The 21,223-nt window shown below is 49.3% G+C and overlaps 1 protein-coding gene across 1 annotated transcript in view; it reads right to left on the bottom strand.

The window, feature by feature from the left end:
* Window positions 1-21,223, bottom strand: part of NUF2 (NUF2 component of NDC80 kinetochore complex) — a 145,245-nt gene that overhangs the window by 83,589 nt on the left and 40,433 nt on the right. Inside the window, exons 20-26 of the mRNA XM_080602011.1 lie at window positions 20,391-21,156; window positions 15,632-15,784; window positions 14,205-14,378; window positions 12,629-12,707; window positions 11,655-11,810; window positions 9,497-9,653; window positions 3,384-3,499 (exon numbers count right to left, since the gene is read on the bottom strand). The gene's annotated coding sequence lies outside the window, so the exon portion shown is untranslated. The remainder of the gene's footprint in view (window positions 1-3,383; window positions 3,500-9,496; window positions 9,654-11,654; window positions 11,811-12,628; window positions 12,708-14,204; window positions 14,379-15,631; window positions 15,785-20,390; window positions 21,157-21,223) is intronic.

Below are 21,223 nucleotides of genomic sequence, written 5' to 3'. Positions count from 1 at the left end.
CTATTACGGGTGGCAGAGTTCCAGCTGAAGTCACGTGGTGGCCATAAAACTTCTATTGATTTCATGTAAGCATTTAACCCTAGCAGAGCGTGTATTCCTCCAACAGCCCACAGCGGACTCTGCATCCAGCAACCCAGGCTGAATTACAGTTGCACCTCACCTGGAGCTTGGGGAATCTCTTCCCTTTCTCTCTAGCTCTGACAGGCTTCACTGCGCACTTTGAAATACGGCAACAAGTTTGGATTGAAGTTCAATACCTGCAAGTTCTCAGACTGCAGAGGTGGGTCTTACCCTACAGACCACAACAAAAAACAAAACAACAAAGTCTTCTTCCAGACTGAAGACTGTGAGCAGCAGTGCTGAAAAAAAAACCTCTTTCTCCGCTCTGCTCTGGGCACCGGTGGCATACTGCAAGCCAGTAGACAGCGGAGAGCGTGGAGTTGAATTAAAACCCTTACTCTTGCTCTTCCTTCAACTCTCGCCTCCATAAATAGGGTATGAAGAACAATCAGTGTCTCACAGCGGGGCCCATTCGCAGCCGCTGGCTCCCAGCCAGGCGAGGCTGGCTGCAGACGGGCGATCGGCAGAGGAGGCTGAGGTTCAGCTGCAGTCCTCGGTCCCGCCGCAGACTCCTGCGGGTCAACAGGACTTATCTCCGAGCCCACAAAGCCAGTGCAAGGCTCCCATCAAATCCCAGCCATTGGAAAGGGCACCGAAAGGCTGGCCTGCACCGCCAACGGCACAGCTGGGGCACTGGAGATAAAGAGACAAAGCTTTGTCAGATGTTCTCCTGGGCAGGACCGTCTGTGTGCAGCGCGACAAGCCCTGAACCAGCACGCAAGGCTACAACTGCTTCAGTAGCAGCACTGGATCTGCATTTATACATTTCCATAAGAGCGTGCTTTAAGCGAGTGTGCTCTGCCCTCCTCTGCTTGCTACAGGTTGTCACTTCCAGAAGTCCAGGCAAATTCATGCATCTCGTCCGAGGGACTGCGTTGTGTTTTTCTGACGACAGCCACCTAACACGGACCCAATGACTTCTGGCCGTTGCCCTGACCAGGGCGCACACGCAAATCAGCCGCTAATTGCAGCAGCCTAACACTGCAGCTGGCAATAAGGACGCCGATGCCAAACCTCGGGGCTCCCCGCAACCAGCTGACAGCGATGCTGAGCACAACTTGTCCCCGTCCGAGCAAGCAACTGTTCAGTCAGCAAAGGCAGCTCCCCCAAGGCACTGTCCTGACCCAGCACCGTTGTCAGAGGACACGAGGACTTGGGGGCACACACACAGAGCACCAAAAGCATCCCAGATGTAAGCAGAGGCTGCAGCACGCTGAGAGCCACGAACTGCCACACTTAGGGCCGCATGAGTTGGAGAGATGCTGTGGGGATGGGAGAGCCACCAGGCCAACTTAGTGTCAGGAACGCATCCCTAAAGTCTTCTATCTCCTCCTGCCCAGCCAAGCACAGGGACAGAATTTGCTTTCTGTGCAAGCGGGTGTTTGCCTTGACCTTTGTAGGTCACTGGAATCAAAAGGTTTGGGAAGGGGAAACTTCAAAATCCTTGAAAGCTCACAGTTCTGTTGCCAGGACACCCTGATCTCAAGCTTCCACGCTTCCTTCCAAGCCTCCCCATGCCCACCACACCGCCCTTCTCCCTTCTGTCATGGGGCAACTTCTCAGCTAACAGCCCTCTCTCCCCTCATCCCCTACCTGATCTTCCAAATGGAGTCCAAATGGTGCTTCCATGAAATAAAACGAGCACATCTCTGTTCTGGTCCATGGAAGCTCTAGGCTTGTTTCTTAAATGTCCTTTGAAGAATTGAGGCCTGCTGGGTTTTCACTATCCTCCTTGCTCCTCAAAAAGCAAATTCCAGTTTCTGCAAGCAAAGGTCCCTCTCTGAGCTCCAAGGAAACAGCGAAGTGCACAGTAAGTTAGGTTTCCAGAGCTAATTCCTTTATGTTTCTTCAGAAGCACATCTAAGGGTGGCACATCTGGGTGTATACATGAGGGTGTGCCTCTCGTGGGTTTTGTGGATTTGTTTGCCAACTTCTCCCCAGAGTCACCTTCTTCGAGGAGACACACCACAGTGTTAACAGAAGAGCAGGGACTCCCTGATTCCAGGGCTTCCCAAGGCTTCAACCATGAGAAGAGCCCTGGGCTACTGTGATGTTGCTCTCCACAAACAGGAGGACTAAGTGTCAGAGTTTTCCAGATATTAAGTGTTCCTCTGCATACTGTTGCCCAAGGATGACACAAAGCGAGTCCTTTAGATTTAGCAGCCCTGTATGCCCCAGACGTAAGTTTCGGCACAGATTCCAAAGCCTGGCCTGCTACTGCCTTCCTAGATAGCAGTCATGCTCCTCTGTGCTTCTTCTGTCAAGGCTTTCCTTGCTTTGCCCCTTTTGTCCTACATTTCCCCAGGGGGTTGTGGCAAGCACAAAGACAGCTCCCTCTCAGAGTGCTCAGAACGGCTGCCTTGCACAACAACTTTCTCTGCAGGTCTGGAGCTCTTGAGAACAGCCTACATCTGGTATGACGCGTGTTTGGAGTCGCCCCCAGCTCCCAAAGGACAGCCTGAGCCAAGCTTATGTTACCAGCACCAGAAGCATGTTCCCCACTTCCTAAACATTGCATCAGAGCACACAGTGTCAGGAGCATTTGGAAATGCATCGAAGCTGCCTCTGCATATGTGTGTCAGAGGACACGCACGCATCCCGTCTGGAAGCTAGAAGAACGGCCATCTGCCTTCCATTGTAAACTGGTGACGGTCACAGATTCTCCCTGTCGCTTTGGCTACTGCACGCTGAGATGTGCCCAGCTCCACAGCGTGCTCCAGAGCCATCTCCTGGCTGAAAGGGTAACAGTCGTGGAGAAGAAGGAAAAAAAAAAACAACACTATCAAATCGAAACACCAACCCCCAAACCCCAGGCATTTGCTTTATGGCTGGGATGCCCCCTCCAAATCGTGTTTCAGCCTCCCTTCAGTTCAGGCAGAGACACCACCCTGTTCCCATTCCTAAACACAGCCCCAGATCCAGGCTGCTGCGGGAACCTTACTGCTGGAGAACGTTTTTCCCCTGCAGTGCTGTCCACCCTGCCACCCCGGCTTCAGTGCAGGTGTGTCTGATGTCTGTGTTCAACCTGGACTTTCAGCTAGAAAGCCAGTCACGGGCACGCAGTTGGATGCAGACGCTGCAGTGCATGTCCAGCACACCGTGCAGAGGCAGGGGAGGTGGTGGGCACCAAACAACGAAAAACATCAAGACTGAAGCTGAACCTTTGCACTCAGGCATGCAAAGGCCATCACTCACCTTTTGTGTCCCACCTGCATTGGCTCACAGGCAGCACAGACCCACCCTGCTCCCCCAGCTTAACATACCTGCATCTGCCTCTTCTGCATCAATTTCCACTAGGGCTCTTCCTTTTCTGCAGAAGATCTGTGTCATTGCTTTATCAAGGTCTGCTCAGCAGGAATCACACTAGATATGCTCTCTTCTAGCACAGTAAAAAAAGAACAGGAGATAGTTATTCAGAAGTTAGGTCCCTTGGTTCACCATCACAGAGCAGGAATTTTCTCAGGCCACATCAGGGCCAGACCCCGCTATTTGATTAGGTTTGCTTTCCAGCAAGGCTGTTGTGCAAAACATCCAGGCAGTTGTGCTGGCTTTGGGAGAGCAAAATGCAGCATATGAGAAGTGTCCTTGCAGAGCAGAAATTTGCCAGTCCTACCAACAGCAGATGAAGACATTATGCCTAGATCCTTCCCTCTGATGGCCAGGTAATGCCCTTCCCACTGGATGCTCCTTTGCACAGCAAAGCATACATCAGCTGGCTCTCAAAGAACAGACTGGAGACGCAGGGGCCAATTAAAGCACAGATTTAAACCTATCTAAGCCAAGATTGTGCACACAAACTGGTAAAAGATCATACTGAACCCTTACAAAACATCTTCTTACAGTATTTAGGTCAGCCGTAATGAAAGGCTTTTCTGTTGAGTTCATAAGAACAGGCCCGGCCTCCAAAAACAGAAGATGGCAACCTTTTATCTCAGTGCCAGGGAGCTACAGGACACGGTACCATCAGCCCCGACCCCACATAGCCAGGAAGCCAAGCACCACATCTCTAAGCAAGGAATGGCACCCGTACCATGAGGCCACGTGCCCTGGGCTCATGGAGAAACAGGAGCGAGATGAGAGCCTGGTGGCTGAGCCACGCGTTGAGGCCTCAGACGGTGGGAAGAGGAGAAAGGAGAAACCAGGAACACCTTCTGTTACTGAAATATGCCTGTATATTCTTATAGACATGCGTGCACACACACACACACAGGAGGTAACTACAGTATCTCGGCCTTTAACAGCAAAGGCCGCTGACAGGAGGCGCAGGAACATGGCTAAAATCCCGGCCTACCTGCCGAGTCATGCCAGCAGGCCGCTGGTGCCTCAGCGCCACACGCCCGGTGTGGCCGACCACCTGAAGGGACCGACCACCGTGCCCGTTCCCCACACTGCCCCACCGCCATCGTGGGCAGGGCCTTGTACCACATATAAAACACGCAGGAGACCTCAGCCGACCTGGCTACCCCATTCCTGAGAGGATCCTGCAGCCTCAGAGGGCAAGGACTCTACAGACTGCCTCCTCACAGGCCTCCAGGAGACAGTCCCCGCTGTGCCTCACCACAGCGCTGTCCCCAGAGCCCTGTCACCGAGGCTCAGACCCACGGCCTGTCCCCTCCTTCCACCCAGCAAACCCATCCCTACAGCCAAGGTGCGCTCCCCACGTGCAAGGGGTTAAATAAACCCGAGCAGCCTGCTTGATCCCCAGTGTGACACCAGACTGAGGGGACGACCACTGACCTCGAAGGCCCGCAGAGAAGAGGCAACGCACGGCTAAAACCCCCCAGCAGGAAAACCCAAGGAAGCCAGAAATCTGCCCACCACGTACTCTTCAAACAGGCAGAAATGTGCCAGACGAGCAACGTAGCCAAGAGTGACACCGGAGTCCTTATGATGTAAAATCTCTTCCCATGTTGCAGCATGTTGACCTGACAACATGCCATCAGAATTTTAAATTATGTATCTAAAAGCCCTTCTCCCTGTCAGCCAGCGTTTGAACCTGAAGCGAAGCCGGCAGCGGAGAAGAGCAGACAGGAGAGGTAATTACCCACGGTCTCCTCCAAGAGCTGACAGAAAGCAGGCCCCGTGCTGGAGATCCTGGCCTCATTATGGGCTCTCCTGGAGGCTGCAGCTGCTCCTCTCCGCGGTCAGACGTGAGTCACAGCGTTGCGGAGGAGAGAGCAGCGCTCCTGTGAGCTCATTAATGGCTGCAGGGCCCATCAGCCACAGCACAACCGCAGCCGCGCTGGTGTTTGAAGCCAGAGCCCCAGCTCTGTGCTCGAACTTCAGAGGAGGAGCAAAAGCCAGCCACCAAGTTGGCTTGCTCGATGCTGTGGCATTTCTAGTATAGGAAGGGGGCTCTCCAGAACCACTGTGAACTTCAGAGCTAACAGAAAGTGATGGGGAAAACTCTGCCCCTTCCTCGTGAACAGCAGCAAGACAGAAAATGTAATAAGATTCTACGTAGCTGCTGGGGAGCAGATTTAGAGACCATACCAACTTCTGCACCAGAAGCACTTCCCAGGGAGACAGACACTTCGTCCCAGGAGAGCTCCAAAAAAAGCCAGGGTGTCCCTGCAGCTGGCAAACCTGCAGCATCAGCAACTGGAGCCCCCTCCTCTGGCCCCCCAGCAGCCCCAGCTGGAGGTTCCTTCACATGCTTCTCCAGCAGCCTCTCCTGGAGGTGACCTTTGCCCACCTGTGGATCCCAGGGGACAGGAAGGTAATTCCAGCTCTCACCGCCGCCCGAGCTGCTGCTGCCCGCCTCCCCAGCCATACCTATGCTGCGAGGCCGTGCAAGCCCGTGATGAATGGCTGTCTGCGAGGGGCTGAGCCACTCGGCCCATTCGACGGAGAAATGACCAGCTGGACCTGAACTAGAGACCTGGAGAACAAAAGGTGATCTGTTCCAGCCACCTCACCCTCTTCCTGGCAAGGGACTGGCTCAGGGAAGTAAGTGGACTGAATAGCAAAGCAGCAGGGAGGGATCAAAAAACGGCCAAATCGTGCATGGGTGTAAGAAAGCCCTTTGCCCCTTCGCTCCAGGGAAGAGACCTGAAGCATGTGAAGCCACCTGAATACCAAACCACAGAGATTCAGCGCTGATGGAAGACTTGCAATGCATAAAATTCCCTCGGTGCTAATTGCCCTTCTGGCTGGTGGCCCAGGCTGAGCTGTGACGGAGCGAGCGGCCGGGAATGCAGCACACCTCTCCGGGGAGCGGGACACCGCAGGCTGCAGCAAGCCCGGCTCTCCCCACGGAGCCAGGAATGAGCAGCCTTTGCCTCCAACAGGTAACTAACAGCTTCCTTTGGAAAAATACAGACCACCCAAAACCAAAACCTGCAGCAGCAGTTGTTGCGTCTCCAGCACGGCAAGCAGAGCTCAGTTTGCAATGCTGGCACTGCCTGCCCTTGGATTCAGGGAGCGCGGGGCAGAGCCAGGCAGAGGGAAGATGTGTCAGACAGCCGCAGACAGAGGACAGGAGGGGAACGTGTATGCATTAAAAGGGTAATGTTGGCATATTATAAGCAGCAAGTTTAATGACAATCATAACGCTAGAGAGTTTTGGAAGGGACATATACCCCAGGGCTTCAACTGACCTTTGAAAGACAGCGAGAAGAAGGGAAGTGAGTCACCATCACTGCCACCTGCCCTACAGTTTCCTTCACCTTCCACTAAAACACCGGGCTGGAACCATCACAAACACCAGCCTGACTCAAATGGATCTTGGTTCAGCTCCTGCCATTCCTCTGTGCCTAACCAGTTAATGCAAATAATTTTCTAACAGGCTTTTTTTTTTTTTTTTTTTAAGTTTAATTTTATTTCAGAGCCATTTTCTGCCTCTCTCTCTCTCTTCTTCCCGATTCTCTGTCCCAGCCACGTTTCAATACAAGCCAAATTATACATCGCATTCTTACAAAAAAGTTTAAGAGTCACTTCACCCTCTCCTTCATCCCAAAACAGTCTGTGCATCTCAGGGGATAGCTGGGGAACGTGGCAGGGAGGACAGCTGCAACCTTTTGGGTGGCTAATTGAAGCTCTGCTCAACCTGACTAAGCTCAAATCCTGTTCACAGTTGCAAGGCAATCTGGGCTCCGAGCGCTGATGCACAGATACATATGCCAAGCCACACAGTCCTCCCAGCACCCCTTCAGCTCTCATCATGCTCACGGCGGCACCGTGCACACTAACAGCTTTCCCACCGAGCTCAAGGGACCAAGATCAGACTTCAAATGCCTCCAAGAAAGCCTCGTATTTCTTTCCACCACATGTCCCACGAGGATCTGTTACACAGGCGGCTTGTTCTGCCCCCCCGGTTGGGGCTGTGCTCAAGGAGTCTTAAAATGGAGCATAAACTCCTGCCTCCTCCTCTGGAAGTACACATCCTCCTAGAGGGATCGGTGGGAAATTTCACACAGGGTTAGTTTTTATGCTTTGAATATTCTGCGAGGTTTGTGTTCAATTTCCCATCATAAAGTTTTAATGGGAACCCTTTGAAATTGCCAGCTTTTCTGATAAGTCTTCGAAGAGAAATTGTCTGTCTATGCAAAACGTGGTGAGGTGCATCCAGATTGTATCTGGGGCACTGTCTACAGTTTTTAGTCTAAGGAAGAAAACAAACCAGATATGCAAGTTTTAGCAAGATTTTTTAACCGTAATGTGTCAACGTTTCTGTCCCACGCTTGCAAGCCTGATAGCTGCAAAATCACCTTTATCAAATATACATAATCCAGGATTTTGGCTGTCTCCTGCGGTGGGAGGCGGGGAGCTGAGTGCACACAGTGCACGCAGCTGCCACCACCCAAAACCCACCTCCCTCACAGATCACCCAGCCCCCTCTCTCACTGCTAGAAACGCCGCTTCAAAAACTCTTGGAAACACCGAGAAATAAAAATCTTTGTTGAGTAAGTTCACTGTTATGCTACCTAACAGGCTGGAAAAGCAAACCCGTGTCTTCTCCCCAGTGACCTAAGCATCATCAGCCATGGAAGGAGGGTTACAGAGAGGCACTGGGTGGCTTTTCGGGAGGGGCTCTACCCACAGAATCTAGTCCTAGACAGGCACGGTCTTTTGATAAAAGCACAGGTGAGGAAGGGAAGTGAGGGGAAAAAAGGAAGGAAAGAAGGGGGAAACAGGGAGGAAAAGGAGGGAACGAGAAACCTAGTTTGTTCAGGAAGGAAAAAGTAACTTCAGCTTTCCAATACATCAGCTCACCACAAATATTAAACGTGAAAAATATGGAAAAAAAATTGTAAGACAATGAATTTTGTGAAATGGAAACAAATGTGACTATTCCTGCTCTCAGGTGGGATTTATAAGCCCCTGCACTGTATTTCCTGGATTTGGCCCTTCTTTTTGCATGCTAGAGGATACTAATATAGCTGCTCTACCAATCTGCCCCGCACAGGACACCCCTTCCACCAGCCCACGCTCACGGGCAGTGGCCGCTGCCCTTAGCTGACTGCTGAGTTGCATGGATGTGCCACAACAGATCTGAGCAGCGATGATGCACGTTCACGAGGCCACAGCTGGACCGTAGCCTCGCTCCTACACCTTGCTCCCACCGGTACGGCATCAGCCTGAGCTAGGGATGGTGATTTTCTGGTCTCTGCCTGCCTGCTGACCCTGCTCAGTGCGCATTTCCCCCCTGGAGCAAGTCAGCCTTCAGCTGTGGGCAGCAGATCGGGGTGCATTTCACCCCAACCCTAAAACATCCCCGACACAGGCAGCGGGGGATGCCTTCACAGAGCGAAGCTGTTTTCCGAGAGAAGCTGGGTTTCTCTCTGCTTCCTCCCTTTCTTCACCAGACACACTTTATGCAAATCAAATCTCTCTTTTGCTGGCTCCCGCTGTGCTGCAGAGGGTTGGTGGAGGGGAGGAGAGGGGAAGGGGTGGGAAGGAGGGGGGAAGAGGATGGAGCCTTGTTCGCTATCAGCTGCTCAGAAGAGCAGAGCAGAGACAAGATTGATGATGCTCTCTGGATATAAGATCTCCTCCTTGTGAAAGGCTGCTTATGAGGCCTGATAGACTTGTCATCTCTTAATAAACATCGCTGATACGTCGGTGAGGAGAAAGCAGGAGCGAGGGGAGGACACACAGAAAGGCGGCTGACAATTTACTTAGAACGATGCTCTTCTCTCGCCTTGGCCCTCACGTGCAGCTCAGGTGGCCTCTTCCCAGCCATGAACATCCCCAGCCCAGCCTCACCAGTACGTCCCATCTCAGCAGAGCCCAGGGACAGGCTGCACCCAGCATCAGGGCACTGCCAGGGAAATAACCCCTTTCCCTATGAGCTTGGGGGCCATATGGCCACCTGCCCTTTGTGTATACCCGGCCCTAAGCTTCCAAAAAGCCAGTGGATTTTCAAACAACTTACACAGTAGCTACAAGAGGGGGTCCCAGTGGGAATGGTGTACAGGAGAGGCATTTCATCAGCACCTTGCAGTCTTCCAAAGCTGTTTCATTGCTGTTGTGCTCCTCTCTATAAATTGCTCTCCAAGTGTTTGTAAGTCGCTCTGCTCTTGCCCACAAGGCTGTAAATCAAAGAGACTTGCTTGTGATCAGGAGCCACATCCCTTGCTTTTGTTTAATCTCTGTAAAGCAGCAAGGAAATTTTTAATGCCTGGAGGGAGTATTTGCCCTACCCAGTTCCAACAATGACAATCACAGGTAGCAAAGTGACATTATCACCAGGAGCTTGCTTGGATACAGAACACCCACTTACGGTCACCCCCATCTAGCTACAGGCACACAGATTTTGCATGAACGCAGCCACATTTTCCTTGCATATCTGGCTCAGTTTTTATTTAATCAAGCTATGCATGGTTAAAAATGCTCCAGAGCATTAGCAGGTGCTTAGTGGTGCTGTGTAAGTGCAGAGCTAAGGAATAACGTGCTGTAAGCACAGCTAACGTAAGTGTTCATTGCTCCCTGTGGGGCTACGAGTGACTGCAAACCAGCTTCTCCACCCCAGGCTTACACGTGCAAGAGGAAGCTCCCGCAGAGGCTGCAGAGACCACGTAGGAAGCACTCAGGGACAGAGGGCAGGTCCCCTGCAAGTCCCAGCTGCTCCCCCGCGAGGCTCAGACCTGCCCAGGGCCACAGGGACACTTGGGCAGCGCAGAGGACATCAGGCTCTCCTGCCCAGTGCACAAGGACAGCCAGGCAGCTCCGCTCCCGTGGGCAGCCCAGAATACTGTTTTTACTGTTCCTCTGTAAAATAATGCCACACTGTGATTTCTCCCAGTCTTACACCAATTCCATCATTAGTTTACTCTAATACATCTTTACTGACTTGCCACAAGTGCTGAGACAAACTCCTTGAGTTACGAGGATTTATTTCTCCAGCACTGATACTTGGACTCTTAGAAAACCAAACCCTCTCGGGACTTGGATTAATATTTTTATGAAGACTCATTTGCCATATTTTCAGTACAACTTCTACGTTAGCAGGAACACGGAGCCATACTCAACACTTCACAAAAAGTTATGACAAGAGCAGACTTCCAAGGGCTAATTTCACCATCAATAAACGCCCCTGCTAAATGAGCACAGGAGTGCTCACGTCCCAGACGACTGCCTTGCAGAAGAAACAAATATATTTCTCCCTAACTGTTTTGCGTGTGACCTTTCTACCATATCTCCCAGGAGAGGTATGTCAGCCCTCCCTCCCGCCTGTAATTAGTGACCCACAATGAATAAGTTTCTCAAGGTTGGAGCCTACAGCTCAGAATAGACCTGAACGGCCTCAATTTGATTGGAAAGAAAAACAACCTCTGTTCGACTCCGAAAGGTTAAAGTTTAGCCCTGGCATTTCCTGCCCTCGGCAGTCCATAATAAACCAGTGTCCCCAGCGTCACCTTCTCAATCAAACGGGCACTTCAACACTTGAAACCCTCCTCCTTCGCCCAAAGAAAGTCAGATGGATTTTTGGCAACCTCCAATTACAAGGCTGGCGTTCAGGCATTAAACTAGAATCACGGTCGCTGACTGGTGTGCCCATGCCTGCCTCCAGCTCCCCAGCTATACAGGAACGCTACATCACGTTCAGTTCACTCAGCTGCAGATTCCTCTGCTTACGAGATTTTTCTTAGACAGCCAACACACCATATCCTACGTTTAAGGACACAGTGAGACTCTGTAGCTCACATTTTAGCACAAAACAGCTTGCTTTGCAGTTGCTCCACGCATACAAATATCTGAGCCCTCTTCACCTGGAACCCAAGGTCATACCCATGAAAAAGCAGTTCCCCAGCACTTCCAAAGAGATGGAAGTTCGGGTGTGTAATGCAACATTCCTAAACCCCCTTAATTTCCTTGTCTTACAGTATTTTAGGAGGTTTTTCCAAGCTTCAGCTGCTGGTAGCAAGAGATCACATGAGAGTCACAATGATCGCGCTAAAGGATAATTACAAGTTTCTAACCTCCGTGGCTGTGAAGTCCTTGAAACCAGCAGGCAGACAAACAGAAAGTCTCTAATGCAATTTTCCTTAAGTTTCACTCCCCCACATAATCCTCAGCGGCCCTCTTCTCACCTTAGGACTTAGAGTCATGACTCAGAGCTCAGCTGGAGTTTCAGATTCATTTACACATGCTTGCTGGTTGGGATTTTTCTTTGCAATGGAAAAATGACTTTTAGATCAAAATCTTCAGAAAAGCAAGCATTTTGTAGAATTTCTGCACATTTTCATCTATAAAAAAAAAGATAATACTGAAATGTAGAGGATAAGAGGTTTCACAAACAAAAAGTAAAAAAAGAGGCTGAGAGCATACACAAAGAACCAATTAACTACCTCAGAGAAACTGAATTGTTTGCAACAACAACAACAAAAAAGTACCAATCTGAACTCTCCACTGTGATTAGAAACTTTAGGTACAGTATGTACATTTTGTCCTCAGTACTTAACCTAATGGTTATAATGAGGATATCTAAGTGGCTGAAGATATTATTTGGTCAGAGGGTCACCGCAGTGAAAGACATATACAGCATAACCAGAAATTATGAGGGCATTTTTGCACCACGTTTTACAAGTATTTTACAAGTTGTCTTTTAATAAAAACGAGGGCATGTAAGAAATAAAAAGACCTTGCTACGCCATTTAGAAATTGTTCATATTAATAGAAATTAAAGTAGACAACAAAAACAATGCGAAAACAGGATTCATGAGTATGAAGAGATCAAGTGGGAATACAAAACAGCATTTGGGGAGATTTTTTTTTTTTTTTAAAGTCATCTGAACATAATCAAGCTAGAAAAAGAAACCACAAAGGGGAGGATGGCAGGGGAAATTATTCACACTCAGGAATTGTTTGCAATCTTCCACTGTGTAATGCCCTCCAAGCATCATCCCATCTACGCATCCCCACAGTTCTGTGCACCGAGCAAACTGACATTTCCTTCCAGGAGCACTGCTGCGATTTCCAGCAAGCTGTTTAGAGGGGCAGGTGGGTGCAGACAGAGGATCACGGAACACAAGGAAGCAAAACAAAAAAACAAGAGAATATTTACAGAGTGACTGAGAGGTCCAAGGACTGCCAGGGGCGTGCATTTCTCCATCGTAAGCTGACTTCTACAGCAAGACTCTCATCTGAAAAACAGAATTGGAACCCTTTGAAAAACTCTGCATATAACATGCAGCATCAAAGATTAAAACCCCAACAGTTCCCATCTATAACTCACCCCCATTTGGCAGGGAACATCACACATAACTGAAAACAGAGACAAACGGAAGGTGTCAAGTTAGTAATTTCCCAGCTCTACAGTGAGCAGCATGGTAAATATGTGAACCTGTATTTCTTCCTCCAAATCATATTAATACTCAAATCTCAAGCAAGAGATAATACAAGGGTAACTAAAACTGTCCCAGCCAATATTTTCAAACACAGGGACAGAAATATAATGCAAGTAGTGTTTTAGAACATATATTAAAATACCAAGTAGAGGGTGGAACAAAGCTAACGAACTTAAAAGACGACATCTGAACAAGTAGTCCATTACCCAGGGAAGATTCCAGGATGCTCAAAAATCATGTATCATTTCCTTTCACATAAATGTCCATTATCTCTATTGTGTTTTTTTCTCTTTTTTTTTTTTATGTAGCAAGACATTATCCCTCCTAAAATCCCCTGACAAAGATTTAATGCTGCCATTTTGTATCCACATCTCCTTCATCTTCTTACCAAAAACCTCTTCCCCCCTCCCCTGCTGACACAGTGTAATTCTCCAAATCTGCAGTTTTAACAGAAAGCGAATCTGATTTTGACTCAGCCTCCAGATGGGCATAGCTCTCAAGATATTGTCATGTGAAAGATTAGGCGCTAACTTAGACAAAGAACTGTTCATCTGCAAGCTTAATAGCCTCTGAAACAGTAACTGCCATGAAAGAGTTACCAGGTACCTATATTGCTATCCATAATAATAACAGCATTGGAACAAAGGATGAAAGTGCTAGAAACTCCCAACGGTATTCAATGCTCTGCACGCAGAACTAGTAACCCCTGCCTGCAGCACAGCTCAGGCCTCTTGCAGGCTGTCTGTGCACACATCAGAGCTGTGACAGCCAGCGTGAAGTTTACTCTTGGATGCTGGGGAGCAAGGTGCAGTGGAGGGACCACTTCGTGCAGGTTACCTGCCAGCCCTTCAGGGCCATGGGGCTGCTGCACAGTTACCTGCAGCTCTTTCCCCCAACAAACACAACATACAGACTCCAGAAGTAGGATTATTCCAATCCCACTGACCATCCATGGTTTGCTCAGGCTCCACCTCGCAACTCTTCTCGCCCTTCCTCAAGGCATGGCACCTATAGGCCACAAGTTCTAGAGCCCAAGCAAAATCAGGCAGCATTAAGCAAAGGGAGACAGAAAACAGCAACTATAGCACCAGGTCTGGAACAAAATTGCCACCTCTTGCCCCAGAAGTCCCAGAATAGGTCCCTGGGTCAGGGAAGAATGACATCCCTTCCTAGATCCGCTCCTCCTATGTGGGTACTGAATTGATTTTGTGGTCCCCGCAGCTCCTGAGAGCCCAACTCTGCACCCATCTCAGCCAACTGGAGTCAACAGAAAAGCAGTTGGGACCTACTCACTTCCTTTTGTGATTTTCCATACTCCAGCGGTTGCTGTTGCTCCTTGGACTAAGTTGTCTTCTCGCAGAGACAGCAGAAACCTCTCTCAGCAAGGCATATGGACAGGCTTGCAGACCAGCCAACTGCACCGTGCCCAGCAGCCCACAGCAGATGAGCAATAGGCATGATCCATTCCTACTTGTGGAAAGAGAACAAAACAGAGGACATCTTGTCTAGGTGGTGTGGAAATACCCTAGAAATACAAGAGCATTATGCTAAGGCTAAGAACACTGAGCTTTAAACCAGGTCCTTCCTCCTATCTAATGGAAACACAAATCTAAATCCTTGGAAGTGGTGGTGAATTGACTTAGTGGGTGCACCTGAACAGATCCTGCTGGGAGAGAGAACAAAACCACTAGGCAAAGATGAAATGCCCTCTGAAAACCCCCTGCAGAAGCTGGGGTCCAGTGGTGCAGCTGTATGCCTGCAGGTCAGGAAGGCACCCAATTTTTCTGCACAGACAGCTTGCTAGCTATCCCTGCTGCCACCACACAGGCAAACACTGTCACTAGCTGGCTCAGGACCTCTGAAGAGTCTTGAACTATGTTTGTGGAAAATAACAACGCACGGGGCTCTGTATCAAAGGGGCTGGGATGGACAAGCAGAAGTAACAAGGCAGCCAGAGTGATTGAGGCATGATGTTCATCAGATCGGTGCCAGAAATGTCTAATGAAGCTTGTCGGGGTCATCCCGTACCCACAAATCCAGCAGCCAAGGCAGAAAGGCACGCTGAGCTCCACTTTCAGAAATCCCAGCCTCCCACCCTCCCACCACTAGTACTGTGCTAAAAACCTGCCTCCTGTTGGACAAATAAGCAAGAAGGCAAATCCCCTGCTGCTTGCCACAGCTCCACCAAGGAGAACGTGCATCCTCAGAAACTAAATAGTGCCTTTGCACAGCAAGCAAACCAAGACAGCTTATAAAAAATATGTTCACCTGCAAGAGGTAGGGGAGCCATCGTAACCACCTTGCTTACCACCAGGTAAGCTGCACCTCCTGATGGAGGGAGCTCAAAAAAAGGACACTACTTTGCATCACTTCAGCTTGTCCTAGAAAATCCTGCTGTCTGGTGCTCCTCCTGATTCCCTGATGCTTCAGAAATGCCATGCTGGGAGCTGAGAGACAGGTTCACAAGGCACGCAGTCCATCACTGAGGCACGTTCCTCAGGTGCACAGTTGAGACACAGACGTGACCCACGATTCCCACAGCACTACAACTCACCCAGCTCTAACAACATCCCCTTACCCGGTGCATTTCCCCATTTGTTTCACATGGGGTATCGCTGCCCAGCCCCACAGAAAACAAACGAGACACGTAGAGGTCGGGGGGTATTAAGGAGCCTTCTTTCTTTGTCTCAGATTAATTACTGCATTCTGCTAGTTCTCACCAAGGAGCTGCTCTGCTGGGCTGTGGGGAGCCAGTCACACGCAGCAGGCTGGAGTCCAGCAGCACCCCCTTGTAGGGCCATGCCAGGTGAGGCTGGGGAACCTCTGAACGAGCACTGACAGCCATCTGCATGTGCCATGCAAACACCGTGGCCCTGGAAAACAGGAAAGCAACCTTTTTAGGAAACGCTAGAGCAAGGCTAAAGCATTCAGGAGCTGGTATCAGTCTCACAATGAAGGCTCTTAACCCCATTATCCATCCTGCCCTGTTGTGTCCAAGAACCCAGAAAGAATCAGGTTAAAAGCACACACATTTTTCAGCTAGATCATGCAAATAGAGCATTACTACTGACTTACAGGACGCCAACACATTCCGAATTGCACTTGAGGGGTTTTAGCTAGAGCCCAGGAGGACAGTTTAGTTCCCTTAGGTTAGCTCTAGCAAACCACACCATAGATCTGATTTGTGGGCACCAGGCTCCTACCTGATGAAATATATGATAAACTTGGTGCAGCCAGGAACAGTCACGGTAGATGATGAATAGCTGATGGGGTGTAAGGGCTCCAAAGAGGTCACCCACTACATTTCCTTGCCCTAAAACAAGAGCCATAAACCATCCCACGCTTCCCCATTCACACACTTTTACATTTGTAGAGCACCCGCACAAAAGAGCCGCACGCTGATGGACACGTTGATGATTTAAGTGTTAAATAACAGAGAGGTGCTATTTATGTGGAAATTATTCCTGTTGGGACAGAGACATGAAAGCAACATTTTCTCCTGTGCCTCTGCCTGCCTCACCTGCACTCTCACTGCTCATCCATCTCCCAGGATTGCCTGGAACATTGCACATGTAAGAGCATTTTCAAACAGCTCACATTTTCTTCAAAAAGTCAACCTGTTCGGTAATGGCTCATCCTGCTCCTCCCACCCCCTGCTACATGCTCCCTTGGGGCCAAGAGGGGAGAAGATTCAGCCTGCAGCGGAAAACAGCTTTATGTACATTAAAATATCACCACTTGCGAGTCTGATGCCATTGCAACCTACAAAGCCAGAAATAGCAGCTGTGCCCCAGTGGAATAGGAAAGGACAAATTTCCAGCCTCCCAGAAGGGCTGAAGACACGCAGGTGCACTTAGTCCTGCAATAACAGAATCTGTAACTGAAAATATTAAAGGAGAGAGGAAACAATATTGTTTCCGGTCGTTATATTTTATAGGAATGTCCCTGTATACCTGTACAATGAGCCTGAAGCTCAAAGGTTAAAACAAAAAGCATTTTTACAGAGATCAAAATAATAATCCTACATCTATCGTCTTCCAAATCTAAAAGCAACCTTACGAAGCATTTGGTGACTTGAAGGACCTCTACAGGGTACACGCGTTGAAAGTAGGTTGCACTTCCTTGCAACCACTGATAAACTCAAAATGACAAATGAAGGCAAAAAGATTTTAAGAAAATCTGCTTTCCCATATTAAGCAAAATAAGTATTTCCATTTTTCAAACAAAAACATTTTAATGTTCATCAGGCTGCAGGATTCCCAGCTCGGCCACAATCATCCCCTACAGTTCAGCCGAACTGTTCCAGCCCGGTTGTGTTCAGAGGCTCAGACACTTCCAAAGGCATGCAGAAGACAAGGGGAATGGGGCAATTACAGGTTTTCAGAAATGTTTTGGTGTCTTGAAGTGTTAGAAGAAGATGAAGACAGGAGTGCAACCCATTCCTCCAGCAGCTGTGATTAAGGAAGACAGCGAGTTATCACAGAGGACAGGCTATCAGTAGGGCTGTGGCAGCAGGAAGAGGGAGAAGAAACACATGGATGAGGTTTGTCCCAGCTTTCTGTCCCCATGACGAAGGAACTGTGTGCTGATAAGGGATGTGTACAGCTCTAGCTGACGGGTTGCTGGGTAGAGTCTTGATTTTACAGGATCTCAGCTCAAAAAGCTGCTGTGCAGCAGCAAAGGGAGGGAGCACAAGGGAGGTCAGCAAGGTGACCCACAGCACCCAGGACACAAGCAGCAGCTGACACTCTCTTCCCTCAGAGGCCTCTAAGGGGAAAAAGGCAGCAAAATTCTTGTCTGCTCCCCAGAGAAGAGATGCTTCAGGAGGTCGCTGGTCATTTCCAGCTGCCCTGAGAGAAACGTTTTGGGGTACAAACCAAAGCAAGTCCTCACTTTAGCTCCTTCCCTGTTCCTTTTTCAGACTATGTGGAACAGCAGTTATCTCCAGCTCCTGTCACAAGGATGGATCAGGCCTGCCAAGGATTGTCACCCGTCTTCATACACCAAGTCTTTGAGATCTACACGGCTACGGGAGCACCAGCCAGGCCCACAGCGGGATTTGTCGTGTGACTGTAACACCTTGCAGGAAGCCTCCGCCGTTATTTGCCCCAGGAAACCTGGAGGGGACAGGGCTCCTTCAACACCACAGCAACCGAGCTAAAGCAAACAGCCAGATTTTAGGCAGAAAGCAGCCAAAAGAGCCCCAGGAGTTAAAAACCTATAGTTACTAACTCCCGATATCATCTGCCTCTTGGTGCCATCACGGCAGCAAGCGATTTTGCATTTTGCTGGCAAGATGAGAGCCTTAGAGAAGCCAAGCAGAAAGGAAAGTGTTTCACCAAGTGGAAAGCACGCTCGGATGGCTTCTCAGTGACCATCCTGGGTCCTCCCAAAGACACACAGGTGTGTGCAGATGCACACACCAGCACACTGGCACAGCTGGGGTGGCTGGCTTGGCAGCCCCCTGAGCCAAGCTGATGACAAACGCGCCGGATGCAGGAGGACCGTGCACAGCGGCGCTCCTGCAAAACACGAGCTCAATGCAGTGGTGGCAGCAGCAAGAGCCGAATTCCCATTTAAATAAAATGCCAAAAGGCAGTCAGTGAAAGTGACATTTATGGTGTTACTACAAATGCATTCAGTGGGAAGCTGAGTAGCAGAAGCAGGTTGGGGGGAAAAAAACAAGCTGTAGTGAAAACTGCCATCTGTATATTGTGCCCCATTTTTAATATTCTGTATTCTCATAAAAAGTGTTGTTTCTGTCACTATTCAATCTCCCAAACTCACATGGAACACTGTTAAAAGTCAGCAGTGTGTGAAATGGTATTTTAAAATAAATGAAACCCGCTCGCAAAGCTGCGGAGGAATATTGCAATGCCAGGGTGCTGACAGACAGGCATTGAAAAGTAACAACCGTTATCATCTTAAAGCAAAGCGGATTAAATAAAAACCCACAGCTAGTGGTGCATTACCAAGTCTGATATTGACACAGCTGCCGTGGTGGTTATTTTTCATTGTCTCATCAAGACAAAGCATCACGGGATATCAATCTTCCCTCTGTCAGGCCATGCCTGGTGTAAAGTTTTTCGTTTACATTTTCATTATATCCCTTTTATCTCAGCTGCCAGCAAAAAATATATATATGTATTTTATATATATACATATCCAGATATATATGGATGGGTAAGTGTGTATAATATGCAGTTCTGGGAACGCCGAGATTGGGTGGCCCTTCGGCGTATTGCCAACCACAGCCTCCGGCCACGAGGATCCTCGTGCTCCCAGGACAAAGCCAACCCCAACCTGTCCATGGTTTAGGTTCCCTCCAACTGGAAATGGGCTTAGTGGTGAGCTGGTAAGTTATGTAGAGAGCTTCCTAGCTAAGAAACCAATTAAAACAGCTGCCCGTGCTTTATAAGCAGGCTCCTTCGTGTAACCAGATTTCACTGGGTAGACCAGCCAAGGCTGTCTGCCATCTAGCTCAGTTTGGTGCTCAGAGAAGAGGAAGGAAAAGCAGAAATCCCAGTTCTCCATACAAGGCCAATGGCTGTCTCATCAGCACTAACAGCAGTTACATTTCTTCCTTTTTAGCTCTGCAGGTTGTTCCCTGCATCCTTGATAGGCCTTTAGCTCTCCCATCCTTGCTGACCCTGTTTTAGGAGGCTTATAGGCAGCCACAGGATAATTAAAACTTACCCCATTGTGTGATTCAATGTGAGGTACAGTTAGGGCAGAAACATCTTCCTGAGTCTGCCAAGAGCCTAACAAGGCTCGCTTCCAAGCACAAACCAGCTAACTCCTGGGACTGTGCTTGCACTCCCACTAACAGCTCCCCTGTTTCAAGGCAGGAGGAAGAACCAGCTGTTTGCAGCTGGACACCATCCCCTAGAGCAACAAGGACAGTAGCACAAAGGGTTTCCCTGATTCTTAAAACAACCTTATCTCCTAAACCTTTATCTGCCATGGTTGCTCTTCTGTGCTTACTATTTAAGAGCAGTCACACTTCTAACATTTCTTGCTCTTGTTATGTCTCTTCCCAGGCTGCTCGGTATTGTTTGTTACAGCGCTTCGGTCCTTTAAGAACAGGAACTCTGGGAAGTGTAGTTCTCAGTGAAAAAAACAGGACTGAAGCACTCGGAGGGCAGGGAAAGCTACAAAACTGACAGTAAAAACAGTGAAGCAAGACCCATTGGAAAGGAGCCATAAAAGAGCAGCACTTAAGCAATTGGTCACTAGTTTCCTGCCTCAGCGCAAAGTGGCCCCTCTCATCTGCTGTCCATCCTTTCCTCGACTCCAAGCAGGTAACTGCCTCAGTGCTGTGCAACCTTGGACACACGCAGATTTACACCACTCCACACAGGCTCTGTTTATAGCCCGCCATGCTAGGTGGCAAGATAAAACATGATTACACCTCACCTAGGCCAGGGAAAGGCTCTCTGGAGTAGCCCTGCGTGTTTTTCCCACCCAAGCAGGTGTTACCTCCAGTGCTCTCACCGGCTTCGCTGGCAACTATCCTGAGGTCGGGGCTTTGGTGCTGATCCACAGCCCAGCTGCCTGCAGGAGCAGCGCTGACCAGACTGTGCACACAGTATCTCACAAACTCCATCTCCTGGCTCTCCACTCAGATCCGGTGAATCTTCAGATACCGTGGAAGGCAAATAATCCCTTTGGCAAAGCAGGGGGTGCCTAAGAAACACAAGAAACTTCTGCAGGAGAAACAAAAAACAACGCAATGTAAAGCAATCTGCCCTCCTTGACCTCATCATCTCCCTGCATCAGTTTCCCCAGCCCTGGACGCTGTCTTTGAGCACTCCGAAGTCCCTCTCCTGCACCCCTCTCTACCCATGCTCCCAAGGTGTTCCCATTTAAAGAGAGGTCTGTTAGCCCCTGCAAAAGGCTGACTGCAGGGAACCCAGGGCAGTTCAGCGAGGCCCCAGCTCTTACGTCAGCCCTCTGGGACCAGCAGCGCCCGTGTTCACTTGCGTGCAGCCTGAATTTAACCCCAAGGTTCTGCCCCACCAGCCGGTGGCCCCAGACCTACAGCGGTGACATCTTCTCCACAGCACTCAGCATAGCAAAGGGTTACACCGGCTTTTCCAGCAGTGTTTCCTCTCTCTCCCTCTCTGCGAGCAGCAGCAATTGCCATTCTGCATCCTTAATAGCAGCGTAATCAAAAGTTATGATGCATTTTTCAGTAATCACAAGAAATGATCCCCACTTAGCGTTAAGTAAAGCAAATTTGCCACTGGAAGGATGAAAAAAAAAGAAGAAAAAGAAGAAGTCAAAAGCATTTCAATTTTCATTTGAAACGA

Source organism: Anser brachyrhynchus (assembly GCF_964034855.1).
Source record: "Anser brachyrhynchus genome assembly, chromosome: 8".
Classification (NCBI taxonomy): domain Eukaryota; kingdom Metazoa; phylum Chordata; class Aves; order Anseriformes; family Anatidae; genus Anser; species Anser brachyrhynchus.
This window is presented reverse-complemented; position numbering and strand designations above follow the sequence as displayed.